Source organism: Pantherophis guttatus, chromosome 1, assembly GCF_059756535.1.
Source record: "Pantherophis guttatus breed Tessera chromosome 1, ASM5975653v1, whole genome shotgun sequence".
Classification (NCBI taxonomy): Eukaryota; Metazoa; Chordata; class Lepidosauria; order Squamata; family Colubridae; genus Pantherophis; species Pantherophis guttatus.
The window spans coordinates 199,100,832-199,106,831 of NC_142063.1; the positions used below are offsets into that span (position 1 = coordinate 199,100,832).

A 6,000-nucleotide genomic window follows, 5' to 3' on the forward strand; every position below is an offset into this window, starting at 1 on the left:
CAGCCAGCAAAGCACAATCACTTAGTTGAACCCTATCTTCCTCTCTCCCTCGCGCGCACTCACTCTTTCACACACAGACAGACAAATACTGCAGAAGAACTCTTACGTGTACAGAATGCACCACCAGAGTCTTTTTAGAATAATAGCAAATCAGCCGCAGAAACGAACGTTTCTTTTCTTCTCCTTCCCTCTCGTTTGCTCTATCGGAAACAACAATATGGTTGGAAAAATATCACCGTTTCTCCCAGCCTGCCATAGTTCTCCCTTCCTTCCACAGCTTTAGCCGTGGAAGAGCTTCCGAAGGCAAGCAGGGGGCTTTCAGCCTCTGCTTTTCCTTACCTTGGCTCCAGATGAGTTCTGCTCGGTTGCCTCTGTGGAGGGTTATGAGACTGGGGTGTGCTGCTGCAGTTGGGAAGTAAGAACAGCCGCTCCTGACCTCCCCAAATCTCCTTCTTCAATGGAATGGGAGCTGTGCCCTCATCAAAGATGGCCGTCGTTCCCAACGTCAGCAGCTTTTAATAGACATCTATTGAGAGGCAGAGGGGGATGGGACGAGAGGAGAGGAAAAGAGGACGGAGGGGGGGGAGGCGGAGGCAGGCTGGCGTCTGTGGGAGCTTGACTCATCAGAAGCTGCTGTTGCTGCACTGTACCGCAATCCTTTGCATTTTGCTCCACTTGTTATTAAATAGGATAAATTCATTTCAAATTGTGTAAAGAACATTAGTTTGAAGTAACCTGGACTGCATTCTATAATATGAATAGATTTTGCTTATCCATGTGGAGCTTTTTTTTTCCGCGAAGGTTTGATTGAAAAGTGGAGAGAAGGAGAAATAATGCGGTAGTAATTTGTTTTCACCAAAGGGGTGGTGCAAAAAAAAAAAAAACCTGAAAGAAAGAATGAAAGGGTATCCCTCTGAAGTCCCCAGTAACTCCATATATGGCCTGTCGACGTGGGCTTCTATTTTTATGTATGTTTTTTCTTCTGTATTGTTTCCTATGTTTCAACAGATCACCTTTTCTGACAGAGTGAAGGAGAGTCTCTAAACACGTTATAGTGCAAAAAATTAAGGTATCTTTTTCTACATCGAGCAATGGAATCAAACTGCTTAAATCAATACAGTAGTTAATCTGTACTTTACAATGCAGTTTTGCCAGATGTGATTTTCTCAGAACTAATCTTTTCAATAAACATATATTCCTTTAAAAAAAATAGTATACCAATGGAACAAATCTTATCCTCTCTAATTATACTTATTTTACTCAACTTGAAAGTGCAAGCTAAACTGTTAACAGAAACTTATTTCTTAAAAGGAAGGCTTCTTTGCTATTAAAAACTATAACACCAAAAACTAGCTGATGCATAAAAAAAATACTTCTAGGATATGATTTAAAACAAGTAGACTTCAAACACATGAATCCAAATCTTCCTTTACTATAGAACAATCATAATGAAGCATCTCTGTCTCATCCGTAAGTAAGCAAACAATCTGATGACATGAAATGGCATATTTTTCACAAAGGACCATTCTGAGTTGCAGAACTGAGAGAAAAGCAATTATTAAATACTTGAGTAAAATAAAATAGTTTATCAAGCATTGTAGGCTTGGGAGCTCTGCAGGAAAGTAGAAATAATGTTATATGTCCCTCTATTTTTTTTAAAAAAATATGTTTATTAAAGTTTTTTAAAAAAACAAAAAGAAATATTAACACTTTCTTCTTTTCAATAGTTTCGTGTCAGCAATCCATACTTATACATTTTCTCTCTCTTATCCTAATATATCTTTTATACATATTTTTCTAATATATCATATATATACCACTACAATGTATTATATTATTCTAATTGTTTTATTTACATAAACATGTACCCAATTTCCTTTCCACAATTTTTTTTCTTCCCATTTGTTCTTATATTTCTACTCCAAATTCAACCATTATTTAATCTTTCCCTGTCCTTTTTTCCCTTTTCCATGTCCTTTTTTCCCACTAATAACCTGATTATTGGCTATGCACTGAATATTTAGAAAGCTCTGTCCTCACAAAAATACCAGTAAATGTTCTGAGATGAGGTGAAGAGGATATCTGGTAAGTAAAAAAAGAAAAATAAACAATGATGATCACAGAAGTAGGTATGAGTTGTGTATGCAACATTCCACAGTTAATGTGGCTATTGCTAGGTGTTAAAGGGACCATAATGGGATGGAGTTCTTGTCCTATTAAAAGTTCATCTATTCACAGATAGTCCAACCTGTATATCAAGGGAGTCCAACTTTGGTAACTATAAGATTTATGGACTTCAACTCCAAGAACTCCCTAGTATCCCTAATCTAAATCAACAGTAAAACTCTGCTTTTTCCTTTATAGGACTTGCATTGAGGGGAAAAAGATGCTAGGCTGGAATTGAGACAACCACTCTAATTGTGATTTAATTGCACATTTTACCCAGGCCTTTTTTTTTTTTAAAGGCAAGCTGTATTAATAAATACAATAGCAAAGCTCCGATTAAATGAAACAGGAATATAAACAGCAAACAACCACAACATAGCCCAATTATCTCTATTATTAATGGGGAATTGTGCTTAAGAACAACTTATTTATTATTATTATTTTATTTGTTAAATTTATTTACCACCTATCTTGCCACTCTATCCTTAAGATACTCTAAGCTGCTTACAATAATAAAAAGGAAGAAAATGAAATGAGTATAAACAGAACAGAAGCAAAATAATGATAAGACTATCAAAAGTAGGCTATCCTCACTTCATGTAATTTATAATTTTCATCCAAAAATTCACTGTATGTGGAAAAATGCTATTATGCAATTGTTGTCAGCACAGTGAATTTGCACATGAAAACCTGCCAAAATTATTTCCCACTAAAATGATTTGAATATTTTTCCATCAAAACCTCATTCTGCCTTCACCTATACATTTGTTGTACAATTGTTCTAGTTGTGTGTTCTGTCTTTCACTTCAATATGTGCAATAGTTATTACTGTTATTGCAGGACCAAAGTGGCCATCAAAATCTTGTCCAATCAACAGTCCCAAAATGCAAAGGAGAAGCCCCTCTAACATTAAAAACAAACTTAGATTGTTACGTTGCTTCAAAAGTGGTGAAGAATCCCCAGCCTTAGAACGAATTTTTAACCAACCAAGCAAATCTACTGCAAGCAAGACAACGAAGAATGAGAATCAAATTTGTACTATTATGATGAAATGCATTCTATTCTTTGTCTGCTATGATAACCGCATGCCTTAATAGAAAAGATGGAGAAAATGCTTCCCCTGTACAGTACATAGCTACGTAGAATATGAGACAAGGAAGAAAATGCATTTGAATAATGTAGTAGTGAAGAATAAGATTCTGAAAATGTATGAGCAGATTTGTCAATGCATTTGGGTTACAAAATGTGACAACCTATTCCTGTTTGTCCATTGGTTCAATGATTCTGTTTATATGAGTTTGTTTTATGCAAGGTTTTCAGAGAGCATAAAATAAGGGAAACCTGTACTGAGCTTGGAAATGCTTTTGTTCAGGATACTCCTGATAGGCAAGCATAATCAAGCCCAGAAAGGTGACATACCAACAGTAGCCCAGGTCACAGATGCCAGCACAGGTGATGAGCTGCATGCAACATCTTAGGGGACTACTGAGCCACCTATGCTGCTACGAGAGTAGCAAAGATATCAGGGAGTTGAATGGTTGTAAGATATCCTATAGCCCAGTGATAGCTAACCTTTTTGCCATCACATGCCAAAAGTGGGGGGAGCATGGGTGCCCACACCCCACACCCCCGTGCATGTATACATAACCCCCCTGCCTACTGCGCATACACACGTGATCCCCATGCTCCCCTGCCCTCTTGCGCATGCATGCATGACTCCCCCGTGGCCTGTTTTGGACATAGTAGACCTCCCTGAAGCCTCCTGGAACCAAAAACGGGCCACAGGGGGTGCCGCTCCCCCCAGACATGCACACATGACCCCCCCATACATGCATGCCATCTTTCGCATGTGCCCTGTCCATGTGCCAGAGACCCAAAAATCAGCTGGCCGGTGGGAGGTGCACGCACATGCGCCGTGGAGCTGAGTTGAGCTATGGCTTACTTGCCCACAGAGAGGGCTCTGCATGCCACCTGTGGCACACGTGCCATAGGTTTGCCATGACAGCTATTGCCCAACTCCTCCTCTGCATGAGAACAAAAATAGAGTTGTTCAATTGTGAGATGGGTGGTGTATAAATTATAAATAAATAAATAAAACCAAAGCAACCAAGCCAACGTTTATTACTGCTGAGGATATATGGCATTATTAATGTCCTTAATGGTGGATTTCCATTTATTTCCATTTCCCCATTTCCCACACCAACATATGCCTCCACACTTTTGCCTTTGTAGGGATATCCAACCTTGGTAACTTTAAGACATTTGACTTCAACTCCCAGAATTCCCCAGCCAACCATGCTGGAAATTGAAGTCCACAAGTCTTAAAGTTGCCAAAGTTGGACACCCCTGCCTTACACTATTCCTTTGGCAGCATGGATGTTGCAAACCTATGCTCCTCTTTCTTCATGGGTAAGGGTTCTATTCCACCCAAGTGCTTGCCCCATGCACATACATTTTTTTTCTTTTAGAAATGTTATTAAATGTATCATCCCATCTGGTCTCCATTTGTTACATCAAAATATGGCTGAGGATGCCTAGCAGCTGTGCGGGGGAGAAGAAACTAGGGGGGGGGCGGGGATTTCAGCTTTGTTGCCAAGCAACAAAGACGGGTGGGAGATAGCAATCCTGGGGGAGCTTGAGAGGAAACAGGAAACAGATTTGGCCAGAAAGGAAGCAGGAAGTAGGTGTTGGTTGGAGCACAGTATTTGGGGGCCAGGTCTTATCAGGCCAGAGAGATGATTCCCAAGAAGAAGAAATAAAATAAAATAAAAAGAAAATCTGGTATTTATATTCCAGTACAGTATTTATAATCTCTGCATATTTGAGCTTCAGATACATAAGAGTAATGCCATCCTCTGGATGCTTGAATATTGAACTACATCACATATAATCCGTATTTTTGAAAACTGAATGGGAGAAGCCTGGCCCATATACATTTTACACTCATTGCTCAGTTCTCCAACACCTGTCCATACAACAGGACAACCCAGATGATTACTCATTCAGATGAACAATTTGCAAATGTTCAAACTGAATCCTCTGCAACAACAATGGAAACATCTTGAAAATAATGTGACTTGCTTGGATGCATCCCCAAAAGAGGTATCATTAGACCTACAGAAATTTAGCCAGAGATTAATATGGCCCACCATATTAAAAGTAGAAAGCCTGTTCTGTCTGGCTATTGTTACTTCAAAATAACTTAGGTTTTAAAAGAGAGATCCTAGACAATGTTCACAGGAAATCCCTGCTGTGCTTCTAACATTCCTTTGCAATATTATTGGTCAATCACACAGAAGTTTATATTGCGGATTAGTAAAACAGCCCATAATCCTAGAAAATGGCGTAATAATGTCAAATCGGATTTTATTTTAATAAACATTAGTCATTCAAAATAACATTTCTCCATGCTGTTTCGTAGGTTATTTCTGAAATGGAAATGAATCACGAGGAAAGGAAGATGGTCAGAAGTTTCCCTTGGCCCGACTATATTAATTGCTAGGAGAACTCACCTGGGTTATTGCCATAATAATTATGAAGCATTTTGCAAGTGTCACAATAAAAGAGGAAATGTCTGTTTAATTTGAATTTAGCAGGTACAATATTATCTGGATCATAAAAGATTAAGGTTTCCAGTTTTGTTGTTTACAATGGCCCCTGCATTCTTTGCATCACTATGTTTATGTTAAAAACTGCACAATTTGGAGAATTGTATTATTTTAAGATAATGCAAGTCATCCAAACATTATATAATCGTATTATTTTTGACTAGTACAGCGTATGGCAATTATTTGTTGTCACATTCATTCAAATGCTTTTAAGAACTGCTTGCTA

The 6,000-nt window shown here is 38.4% G+C and overlaps 1 protein-coding gene and 1 long non-coding RNA gene across 4 annotated transcripts in view; one reads left to right on the forward strand and one right to left on the reverse strand.

Annotated features, from left to right (window-relative positions):
• SNAP25 (synaptosome associated protein 25) overlaps positions 1-515 on the reverse strand; it is a 68,049-nt gene extending 67,534 nt beyond the window's left edge. The window contains exon 1 of one of the 3 annotated variants that reach the window (XM_034432371.3): positions 340-515. The gene's annotated coding sequence lies outside the window, so the exon portion shown is untranslated. Of the gene's footprint in view, positions 1-106; positions 247-339 lie in introns of those variants that run through there. The other 2 variants (XM_034432373.2, XM_034432372.3) reach the window with 2 other exon arrangements.
• Positions 516-4,855: 4,340 nt separating this feature from the next.
• LOC117674156 (uncharacterized) lies at positions 4,856-5,748 on the forward strand. Its single transcript, XR_004593717.2, has 2 exons — positions 4,856-4,947; positions 5,588-5,748. It is a non-coding gene; the product is annotated as an uncharacterized LOC117674156 (long non-coding RNA).
• The last annotated feature ends 252 nt before the right edge of the window (positions 5,749-6,000 follow it).